A 12,481-nucleotide genomic window follows, 5' to 3' on the forward strand; every position below is an offset into this window, starting at 1 on the left:
AATAATAATAATAATAGTAATAACTTCGGAGGCGGATGGTGGTAAGAAAATTATAGGCTGGGCACGGTGCCTCACACCTGTAATCCCAGCACTTTGGGAGGCCAAGGTGGGAGGATCACAAGGTCAGGACTTCGAGGCCAGCCTAGCCAACATAGTGAAACCCCATCTCTACTAAAAATACAAAAATAAGCCGGGCGTGGTGGGGGGCGCCTGTAATCCCAGCTACTTGGGAGGCTGAGGCAGGAGAACCGCTTGAACTTGGGAGGCGGAGGTTGCAGTGAACCAAGATGGCACTATTGCACTCCAGCCTGGGTGACAGAGTGAGACTCCATCTCAAAAAAAAAAAAAAAAAAGAAAAAAGAAAATTATAAACTGAAATGTAAAGGCACTTGAAAAATCTCATTACTAGTTAAAAGTACAGATGCTCGATTTACAATGAAGTTACATCCCAATAATCCCATTGTAAAATGAAAATATCGTAATTTATGCATTTATTACACATAACCTACCAAACATTATAGCTTAAGCCTAGCCTACCTTACCTTAAATGTGCCCAGAACACTTACATTAGTCTGAAGTTGGGCAAAACTATCTAACACAAAGCCTACTTTATAATAAAGTGTTGAATATCTCATGTAAAAGCATCATACCAGACATCCCTAGTCTGGGAAAAGAAGGAAATTCAAAATTTGAAGGATAGTTTCTTTTTATTTTTTTTAATTTTTTTGAGATAGTCTCGCTCGGTCGCCCAGGCTGGAGTGCAGTGGTATGATCTCAGCTCACTGCAACCTCCGCCTCCCGGATTCAAGCGATTATCATGCCTTAGCCTCCCAAGTAGCTGGGATTACAGGCGTGTGCCACCACGCCCAGCTAATTTTTGTATTTTAAGTAGAGACACGGTTTTGCCATGTTGGCCAGGCTGGTCTTGAACTCCTGACCTCAACTGATCTGCCCACCTCGGCCTCCCAAAGTACTGGGATTACAGGCATGAGCCACTGTGCCCGGCCTGAAGTACAGTTTCTAACAAACAAGTAGAACTTTCGTATCATTATAAAGTAAAAAATCTTTAAGTCAAATCATCATAAATTGGGGTCTGTCTGTACTTTTGTTTAAATGGCATACCTTTCCTCTAGCACATTTATACTATCGCTCTTCTCCCACAGGGCCATGGGCATTTTGAGACAGCCTAATAGCCACTAAGTGATAATCTGATATAGTAAAGGATTTGATGAAGTAAATGCTTAATAGCTTGGTGCTTTCCCTGCCACTCCCAGGAGGTAGGTCAGTTCAGTTTTGGAACAATCCAAGGAATTGTGTTTCATTCAACTAGGGCTGAGCTTTGATCTTCCCAGGTGGACACCCTAGATGTCCCAGCCTCTCCCTTAACTTGGACCCAAATCCCTGGATTAGCTAATACTGAATCCATCTCTCTAGGGCGCTGCCTCAAAACCAAACCGGTAACTGGAGATGAAATGTCTACTGCCTTCAATAAATTATTTTTTGTACCAAACTTTGACACTACTGCATCTCCTTCTCTATTAACAACTGTTTGACAGATACTGAATCCTAAGAAGGCCCCAAAATCCTAAATAATCTTCTTCCAGTATAAACCAGTAATCCCTCCCCAATAACACCATATTTAGCCCAAATGGGAGCACACACAGATTAGGACAAACAGCACACCCACTTCACCCTCACTCTTGAAGCTCCTTTTTCAAGTGTTTTGGATTCCAGTTAATTGTGCAGAAACTTCTCACCCTGAGGGCAGAGTCTGCATCTGGTTCAGCTCAGCTATCCCCAAGATATAAGCACTACAGAGTCTCTAGAGCAAATTTAGAACCTATTATCAGATCAAGAGTGCTGTAACCTTAAGTCAACATTGCCCAGCTGGCTCAGAGTGGAACCTACCTCAAGGGGTCACTCAAGTAACCTTAAAGTCAAGGAGACAGGCTTCTCCTTGGTCTCGAACACCATCTTTGGAAAACAAAATGTGTATAAAAACTACGAAGGGCTGCATGCAGTTTGGTTAGAAACTCTGGGGGAACAAAACAGAGTAGCAGAAGACACTTCTACCAGATTCTACAACCAGGTCAAAGTAATAAAGGAAAAAACATTAGAAGTTAGAGCATCAGAATATTCAATGGTTTCCCTAAAGGAAATTAATACCCTTGGGTAGTTCACGAAATAAAATGAAACTCGTCAGGCCAGCAGTAGTACCTTCTATACTAATACTCCTGACTACATTTATATAAAATTTAGAACTTTTAAGGTGCTCTTATATACATATGCCTTTTAATCCTCACACATCAACCCACGAAGAAAGGGCAAGATTAGGCCCACTTTAAATATACATCTTTTTTAAGTTCAAAAAGGCAATGCAATAGTGGCAAGAGGACAGGATTTGGTGTCACAAGTGCTGCCACTTTCTACCACATAACCTAGGAAAAATCATTTTACCTAAGGTTATCTCAGCTTCCTCATCTGTAAGATAATGATGATTAGTACCTGCTCTACTGAATGCCAGTAAGAAAATCTATGTGAAATCAACGTAAACTACTAAAACAAACATTAGTATTGATTTGACCAACATCAGAAAGTTAAATAGCAGAGTCAGAACCAGATTTGGGGTCTTCTGACCACTATAGTCTAGTGCTCTTTTTACTATTCCATCCTACAGTAGAAAAATAAGTTTTCATTTATATAAGCTTTCAAAAGTAAGTTTCAGCCACAGGTGAAGACAAATCTTTAAAACAAAAAACTCCCAAAACATACATTAATTCCTATGACATTTTTCCTGTATTTTCAGCGTTTGTATAAAGAGCATGAAGTGTATCTTTAATCAGGGAAATAACTTGAAAATGCTAAGTATCTGGATTAATTTTACCTTTTCTTATTCTTTAGGAGAGATGACTCTTATTCTTTAGGAAAGGATTACACTTGTAATCCTAGCATTTTGGGAGGTGGAGGCGGGCGAATCACTTGAGGTCAGGAGTTCGAGACCAGGCTGGACAACATGGCAAAAGCCCGTCTCTACTAAAAATACAAAAATTAGCTGGGCGTGGTGGTAAGCCTGTAATCTCAGCTACTTAGGAGGCTGAGGCATGAGAATTGCAAAAACCCGAGAGGCGGAGGCTGCAGTGAGCTGAGATTGCACCACTGCACTCCACCTTGGGTAAGGAAGTGAGATGTCTCAAAAAACCATAATAATAGTAATAACAATAAATAAATCGCTTGAGTACAGGAGTTGGTCATCCTGGGCAACATGGTGTAACCCCAACTCCACAAAAAATACAAAAATTAGCTGGAGTTGGTGACGTCCACCTGTGGTCCTAGCTACTCAGGAGGCTGGGGTGGGAGGATCACCTAAGGCAGGGGAGGTCAAGGTTCAAGTGAGCCATGATTGTGCCACTGCTCTCTAGCCTGGGCAACAGTGAGGCTCCGCCTCAAAAAAAAAAAAAAAAAAAAGAAGGAAGGTACTAAGCCATGTTTCCACAACCAGATGAATAACGGAAGAAGGAAACTCTGGATCCAAAGTACAGATTGTATTTCCCAAGGGTTCAACTATACTGTCCCTACTGGAGGAAAGTGGCAGACAATCTAAACGTCAACATATTTAGGCCAGAACAAAAAATATTAGACAACAAAAAGGAATAAGAAAACACCAAAGAGTGTAAATACAATAATTACAGGGGAAAAAAGTGTATACACGGGCCATAAGAAATGTGTTTGTGCAATTCCGATATCGTTCCAGAATTAAATTCTTAAACCACACATACAAAAGAAAAACTGTAAATATCAGTAAGTAACTAGAAAAGTCCATTTACCATTTATTTACCTTTGACCTTAAAATCCTTGTCTGTTTCAAGCACAGTCAGCCCTTCTACTGGGTTACACATTCACAAATTGCTGGAACACAGTCTCAAGTTCATAGTGATTTTTGTTGTGGGGGTGGTCAACGAAAGGCTGATGACCCCAAGCAGCCCAGGCTGGCACGGGATAGTAATTCTACACTTAGTAAATATACAAAGATACCAAAGCCTATCTGTTACCACAGATCCAGCAAATAGGCCCAAAATAAAAAACTGCCCAACGACGCCCTTCCTGAGCAGACTTAGACGCCCACAAAAGCTCAAGACCAAACAAACCAAAGCCACTTCACCTGCCCAAAGGTAACCAATCCGAACAGAGCGGGGCCTCTTCGTGGGCCTGGGAAGGCAGCCCCAGCCCCAGCCTCCTCTCGCCTTCCGCCTCTGCCGTTGGCTAAGAAGTAACTAAGGAGCCTCGCGTGTCACAGAGAGTGTGACATCACCCGCCCGCCAGGCCCCACCTCGAGACTCGGCTCCAGGCCGCTCACCCAGGGTCAGCCCGACCCGAGGACCCGCCAGCAGCCAAACAGCAATCGGTTGGGTGGGGTTTCGCGTTCCTTCACCTCGGAAGGACGTGCTCTGAATTCGAGCGATCGAAGCTGGGCCAAGGGGCCCTGCGTCTACACTTAGTGGAGGAGGAGGAGCGGGAGAAAGGAAAAGACGGGCTGAGAATGGTCCTTCGCCAGCGCTCTGGGGCAGAATAGGGGCCTCGACGCCCCCCCAAAACCCCGCAGACTCGCCTCCGCCCCAACCCCCCGCCCCGCTTCAGCACTGTTGCGCATGCGCAGCACTAGTTCCCTAGCTTCCCTCTCCACCCAGTTTTCCCGAGTCTGGTCTCCGAGCAGGGCCTCGTTCCTTCAGGTGCCACCTGTCCGCAGACGGAAGCTACTCCCACTCTTGCTCAGACAGTAACTGCTAACTCCCTTTCCATTTCTCACTCCCAGTTCGCCCAGTACTAACTCCAGACGTACCTTCCTTACCAGCCTCTCCAAGGCCTACAGGCGCTTCTAACACCGGATGTGCTCTGACTCGCCCACGTCCGCTCCCGATCCTTTATCCGGCGTCCGCCTCTCGAGGGAAGCCCCGCCCTGTGGTCCGCTTAAAACCAGTCCTCATTGGCCGTTGACTGCACTTCTGCCTTTCCATTGGCTGTACTTGCAAAAACAACGGCTGCTTAGTTCAGAGGCCTGAGCTTGTCGATCAAGACTCTGGCCACCAACCGCCGTCGAAGCAAAAAGTCTCCGCCTTCTTACCGTAGTAAGCCAGGGTCACGGTGCGCTGCTTCCTCTAGTGGAGAAAGTGAAAATGGGCAGGCTACCCCCGGACAGCCCCACGACTTGTGAAGGGGTAGCGCCGCAGTTTCGGGATTCTGGCTTTATAGTCTTGTCATGCAGTGTTAAACTGGGAAAGCGATTCAGAGAACACATTAAAAAAAAGCGCCCTCACAGGGGGCGATTTACTGTGAAACCAGTGAAGCGTAAGCTTCAGAGCACCTTTGAAAGCACTTCTCTAGAGTATGCGAGAAGGAAATAGCAAGATTCCAGGAGAACAGGAGGAAAGCCAGAATTTAGGAAACCACTTTCTGGAAAAATAGAACAGTTCTTTTCAGTAAGGAATACAAATATCCAGGGTATGATTCTCAGTACGCAAACCCAGGTATGCAATTAATAGAAGTTAATTTTCGGCCAGGATTGGTGGCTTACGCCTGTAATCCCAGCACTTTGGGAGGCTGAGGTGGGCAGATCACTTGAGGCCAGAAATTCGAGACCAATCTGGCCAACAGAGTAAAACCCCGTCTCTATTAAAAATTTAAAAAATTAGCCGGGCGTGGTGGCGCGTGCCTGTAATCCCAGCAATTCGGGAGGCTAAGGCAGGAGAATCGCTTGAACCCAGGAGGTGGAGGTTGCAGTGAGCCGAGACGGTGCCACTGCCCTACAGCCTGGGAGACAGAGCGAGACCCCGTCTCAAAAAAACCAAAAAAGTTAATTTTCTGTAATACAATCTAATTTTTGCTGTAGTACAACCTAATATATACTCTGAACCTCATTCCACCGGAATGGAAAAAAAAAAGTATTACCAGTTCTTCATCGGACCCTTGGTCCCCAGCATGGAGGTCACTCTCTCAGGCCAAGTGGCAGTTGAGGGTGGACTAGGGTGGGTGGGCTAGGGGACGAGGGCAGTGACCACCAGACGGAGCTGTCTTAGCAGCCCTTTTGGAGACCAAGCCAAGGGAGGTCAAAGGGCTGGAATTCTCCCCAGGGCTTTCCTCAGCGAGAAGCACCACCTGTGCAAGACATTATAGTAAGGAGTTGGAAAGCTGATACTACAAAGTTTCGAGACTATCAATTATTTAAAATCTATTTTTGACTAATTTAGCTTTCTAACATCTCTATAAAAATGGTATAAAATGGTCATTTAGTTGCAAAGAGTATGCAACTAAAAAATGCAAGATGGGTGAAGACTTACAGCAGTTGCTAGGCAGTTATTATTATCTTTTGGACTTTGTGATGTCTGTGGTTTTTGTCAGTATTTCAAAATCTACAATGATTCTTCTCATTCTAAATGTTGACTTTATGACATCATTTAATTCTTTATTACATGTTTATTTACTCTAAATAAATATTGAATTTATTACATAATTTTAGAGCCCCACAATTGTATACGTTTCAGGCTCCACAGAGCATATATCCACTCTTTTTTTTTTTTTCTTTTTTCTGAGACAGGGTCTTGTTCTGTCACCCAGGCTGGAGTGCAGTGGCACAATCTTGGCTTGCTGCAACCTCCACCTCCTGGGTTCAAGTGATTCTCCCACTATAGCCTCCTAAGTAGCTGGGACTACAGACGCACGCCACCATGCCTGGCTAATTTTTTTTTTTTTTTTTGGGGGGGTAGAGACAGGGTTTCACTAGGTAGCCCAGGCTGGTCTTGAACTCCTGAGCTCAAGTGATCCACCCACCTTGGCCTCCCAAAGTGCTGGGATTACGGGCATGAGCCCCCGTGCCTGGCCTGATCATATAGCCACTTTTTTTTTTTTCTTTTGAGACAGAGTTGTCGCCCAGGCTGGAGTGCAATGGCGCGATCACTGCAACCTCCGCCTCCCGGGTTCAAGCGATTCTCCTGCCTCAGCCTCCCAAGTTGCTGGAATTACAGGTGCATGCCACCACACCCGGCTAATTTTTTAAATTTTTAATAGAGACAGGGTTTTACCATGTTGGCCAGGCTGGACTTGAACTCCTGACCTCAGGTGATCCACCTGCCATGGCCTCCCAAAGTGTTGGGATTACAGACGTGAGCCACCACGCCTGTCCCCAAGATTTTTACGTTTGTACCAGTGTGGCCCTTTCAGGTGCTGCAGCTCTGTTTTCATGCCATACTTAAGGTTCAATTGACCTTTTGTCAGGCTTAAATTATGTGCCTAGAACAAGAACTTGCTAAGAGTTCTGCCTGCACAGTTTTTAGTGACATAGGTTATTCATTTATTGAGCACCTACGACGTGCCTGCTTTATGCATATGTGGGTATATCAGTGAACAAAATACGAAAATCACTGCCCTCATAGAGCTTAAATTCTAACAGAGGGAGAAAAACTAAATAATAAGCATAATAAGTAAATTGTGTAGTATTGTTAGAGTATAAGTGCTGTAGAATAGAGTAGGATAATTAGTATCGGAAGTTCACAGAGATGGAGGCTGAGGCGGGTGGATCACCTGAGGTCAGGAGTTCAAGGCCAGCCTGGGCAACATGGTGAAACCCCATCTCTACTAAAAATACAAAAATTAGCCAGGTGTGGCGGCACGAGCCTATAATCCCAGCTACTCCAGAGGCTGAGGAATGAGCATCACTTGATTCCAGGAGGTGGAGGTTGCAGTGAGCCGAGATCTCGCCAGCCTGGGTGACAAAGTGAGACTGTCTCAAAAAAAAAAAAAAAAAAAGGTTCAGAGAGATGAACATGTAGAAATTACAGAGGTGGTAGGTTTCATTGGGAAGTAAGACTTGAGCAATAACTTGGAGGAGATGAGGGAGGGATTGTGCAACGCAGGATCCAAGGAAAGAGTATTTCAGACAGAGGAACAGTAAGGGCAAAAGCCTTAAGTAGAAACATGCCTGGCACAGGTGAAGAACAGTAGGAAGGCCAGTGCCGCTGCAGTGGTATAAATTAGGGCAGAAGGACAGGAGATGCAGTCAGAGAAGTAGTGTAGTGGGAGCAGATCATGTAGGGGCTTGAAAGACTTAAGACCTTGGCTTTTTTTTCTAAGGAAAATAGGTAACCACTGCAGGGTTTTTAGCAGAGGACTAACATTATATGACTTACCTTCTTACAGTAACACTGGCTGCTGTTTGAAAATAAATTGTGGAGATTCAAGCGTAGAAGCAGTACAGTTAGAAGGTTCACACTAAAGTGGTAGTGGTGGAGGTGGTGGGAAGTAGATTCTGGATATATATTGAAGGTAAAACCAATATAATTTGCTGGCAGATTGGATGTGGGATGTAAGAGAAAGAGGAGTCAAGGATGACACCTAGGTTTTTAGTCATATGTATTATTTATCTACTGTTTTGTAACAGAGCACTACAAAACTCAGTGGCTTAAAACAATAATCATTTATTATGTTATCTTTGAGGCAAGGCATGGTGGCTCATGCCTGTAATCCTAGCACTTTGGGAGGCCGAGGTCGGAGGATCCCTCAAAGCCAGGAGTTCAAGACCAGCCTGGGCAACAAAGCGAGATGCCATCTCTACAAAAAAGAAAACAAGAATTTGAGAGCACCTTGCAGGTAAGTCAGTCAGTCACTCTTGCTGGCCAGCACAGTTCTTTCATAAAATAGTGTGAAATTGGGTCTCCAGAATAGTGTTGACATGCTTATTTGGTGTCAAACTCAAGATGAGTTCAGGTCTCTGAACTCAGAGGGCCAACCCTCAGTCATGACCCATGTGTTGGGGACCTTGTGCTGGCCCTCCCTTGTCAGTGTTCTGACTGTGGAACTGCTGGTGGTCCACAGCAACTGAGGACTACAGGGTGGTAGCAGACATCTTTTATTCCGTGTATGACTGCATGCCATCTCCCTTCTGCCCCATCACTCACACCCAGGGTAGTTACCCCACCCCCACAGAAGATTCCATGACAGGTGTCAGGCAGTCCTCCCGGGTTAGTATAACCTTTCTCCTCCAAGATGAATGATTTTGGTATTGTTGCTACACAGTGCCAAAGAGCCCTTTCCAACCGATGTCTTCTTTTGCTTCTGACTGATGTGGTGATGCAATGCTCCCTCCATGTTTGTCTTAAGTCATGCCAAATGAGGCATGCAGGAATGGGATCACTCCTCTTGCTGCACCTGTGGGCCCTTCACACATCTTCCCTGTTGTTGATGGTGTCCAAAAGATAGGGATGTGGTCAACATTCAAATAACTGATAGTCTAGGAATGTTGTAATTATGGTTTAAAGTGTGCAAAAGAAGATAGGGTTAGAAGAAGTGATGCTCTATGTTTATTACATAAAATTCTGAGTGAAAATTTAACATGACCATAAAACAAATTATTGTTCACATTTTTGGGCATTCTCTGGATAAGACTTGCATTTGTGATCATAATCAAGAAAACACAGTAATAAAATAACATGAAATAAAATAAAAAATTTAAAAGAAAATACAATAATAATTTTTGAGAGAGTCATGGACAACATCATGAATAATGCATCATGAGTAATGTTGTAACCAAGAGTATTAAGGAACTCCAGAAACAAAAATGTCTATATTGTTTCAATACAAACAGGTTCCAAAGACCCATGGAATTATAATAACAGAGTTACTACCTTTTTCTCTTGGCGGGAGATATGAAATTAGCCAGGAATGGCACATTTGACAATAAAGAACATGAAGAACATGATTTTTGGACCTGAACAAGAAAAGGTGGTACCTGCACACTATGAAGAATCATCATATGCTCTGATATGGAAAATAAGCTGATACCTCTTTTCTACCCATTATTCTAAGTCTTCATTGATATATCATTTTGCTATATGTCATTATGCTTCACATAGCCTCATAAACTTTTGTTTACATTTATAATTTTTTAATACATTTAAAATATTTAAAATGTATTTGTAATAAATTTAAAAATTGAGACATAATTCACGTATCATAAAATTTACCAATTAGGCCAGGTGTATTGGCTCACACCTGTAATCCCAGCACTTTGGGAGGCCAAGGTGAGTGGATAACTTGAGGCCAGCAGTTTGAGACCAGCCTGGAAAATGTAGTGAAACCCCATCTCTACTAAAAATACAACAATTAGCTGGGCATGGTGGCACACACCTGTAATCCCTGTTACTCAGATGGCTGAGGCACAAGAATCACTTGAACCCAGTAGGTGGAGATTGCAATGAGCCAAGATTGTGCTACTCTACCCCCAGCCTGGGTGACAGAGTGAGAGTCTGTCTCAGAAAAAAAAAAAAAAAAAATTACCATTTATTGTTTAATTATTATAAATTACCGGCCCAATTATTTTTTTAATTGAGGTAGGGTCTCGCTCTGTCACCCAGGCTGGAGTGCAGTGGTGCAAACATGGCTCACTGCAGCCTTGAACTCCTGGGCTCTAGCAATCCTCCTGCCACAGCCTCCCGAGTAGCAGGAACCACAGGTGTGTACCACCATGCCTTGCAATTTAAAACATTTTTTTTTTTTTTGGCCAGGCGCAGTGGCTCACACTTGTAATCCCAGCACTTTGGGAGGCTGAGACGAATGGATCACGAGGTCTGGAGATCGAGACCATCCTGGCCAACATGGCAAAACCCCATCTCTACTAAAAATACAAAAATTAGCTGGGCGTGGTGGAGTGTGCCTGTAATCCCAACTACTTGGGAGGCTGAGGCAGGAGGATCGTTTGAACCAGGGAGTCAGAGGTTGCAATGAGCCGAGATGGTGCCACTGCACTCCAGCCTGGCGACAGAGCAAGACTCCATCTCAAAAACAAAATAAAACAATTTTTTTTTTTCTGTAGAGATGGGATCTCGCCATGTTGCCCAGGCTGGTCTCCAACTCCTGGACTCAAGTGATCCTCCTGTTTCAGCCTCCCAATGTGAAATTCACCCTTTTAAAGTGTACGTTTTAGTCATTTTTAGAATATTCCCAAGATTGTGCAATCACCACTAATTCCAGAACCTTATTTTCATTTTAAAAATATTTTTAACATTAAAATATTTGAGACAGGGAGTCGCTCTGTTGCCCAGGTTAGAGTACAGTGGTACAATAATGGCTTACTGCAGCCTTGACCTCCTGGGCTCAAGCAATCCTCCCACCTCAGCCTCCCAAGTAGCTGGGACTACAGGTGTGCACCACCATACCTGGCTAATTAAAATAAATTTTTTAAAATTTTGTAGAGACAGGGTCTCACTATGTTGCCTATGCTGGTCTTGAACTCCTGGACTCAATCAATCCTCTAGCCTTGATGTCCCAAAATTCTGGGATTACAGGCATGAGCCACCATGCCCAGCCCTCACAACGTTTTCATTACGCTCCAAAAAAATCCCTCCATTCATTAGCAGGGTTAATTTCCTTCTCTCTTTCTCCACAACCCCAACAATTACTAATTTCCTTTCTGTCTCTAGATTTGCCTATCCTGGAAATTTCATAGAATCATACAATATGTAGCTTTTGGTATCTGACTTCTTTAACTTAGCATAATATTTTAAAGTTCATCTATGTTGTAGCATGTATCAGTATTTCATTCCTTTTTATGGCTGAATCATATTCCATTGTATGACTATACTACATTTAGTTTGTCCACTCACTTTAAATGTCCAATGATGGATATTTGGGTTATTTCCACTTTTTGGCTTTTATGAATAATGCTGCTATGAGCATTCATGTACAAATTTTTGTGTGGACATATGCTTTCATTTATTTTGGATATATACCTAGGAGTAGAGTTGCTGGATCATATGGTAACTTTATTTTATTTTATTTTTGAGACAGAGTCTCACTGTCGCCAAGGCTGAAGTGCAATGGTGCAATCTCGGCTCACTGCAACTTCTGCCTCCTGGGTTCAAGCAATTCTCCTGCCTCAGCCTCCCAAGTAGCCGGGATTACAGACGCCTGCCACCAGGCCCAGCTAATTTTTTTGTATTTTTAGTAGAGACGGGGTTTTACCATGTTGGCCAGGCTGGTCTCGAACTCCCAAACTCAGGTGATCTGCCTGCCTCGCCTCCCAAAGTGCTGGGGTTACAGGCATGAGCCACCGTGCCTGGCCATATGATAAGTTTAGATTTAACTTTTTGAGGAATTGCCAACCTGTTTTCCAAAGTTGCTCTACCATTTTATGTTCTCATCAGCAGTTTCTGGTCACTAATTTCTTTACATCCTTGCCAACATTCCTTATTACCCATGGTTTTGTTTATAGCTATCTTATTAGATATGAAGTGATATGTCACTGTGTTTTTGCTTTGCATTTCCCTAATGACTAATGATATTGAGTATCTTTTTTTTTTTTTTGAGACAGAGTCTTGCTCAGTCGCCCAGGCTGGAGTGCCTGTGGCGCGATCTCGACTCACTGCAAGCTCCGCCTCCCGGGTTCACGCCATTCTCCTGCCTCAGCCTCCCTAGTAGCTGGGACTACAGGCGCCCG

The 12,481-nt window shown here is 43.7% G+C and overlaps 1 protein-coding gene across 6 annotated transcripts in view; it reads right to left on the reverse strand.

Moving 5' to 3' along the window:
* TMBIM6 (transmembrane BAX inhibitor motif containing 6) overlaps positions 1-4,939 on the reverse strand; it is a 24,210-nt gene extending 19,271 nt beyond the window's left edge. For 4 of the 6 annotated variants that reach the window (XM_011964788.1, XM_011964813.1, XM_011964834.1 and 1 more), the window contains exon 1: positions 4,838-4,939. The gene's annotated coding sequence lies outside the window, so the exon portion shown is untranslated. Of the gene's footprint in view, positions 1-4,159 lie in introns of all 6 variants that reach the window. The other 2 variants (XM_011964801.1, XM_011964795.1) reach the window with 2 other exon arrangements.
* Between the last annotated feature and the right edge of the window lie 7,542 nt (positions 4,940-12,481).

The sequence above is a fragment of the Mandrillus leucophaeus genome, unplaced genomic scaffold (assembly GCF_000951045.1).
Source record: "Mandrillus leucophaeus isolate KB7577 unplaced genomic scaffold, Mleu.le_1.0 Scaffold118, whole genome shotgun sequence".
NCBI classification, from domain to species: Eukaryota; Metazoa; Chordata; class Mammalia; order Primates; family Cercopithecidae; genus Mandrillus; species Mandrillus leucophaeus.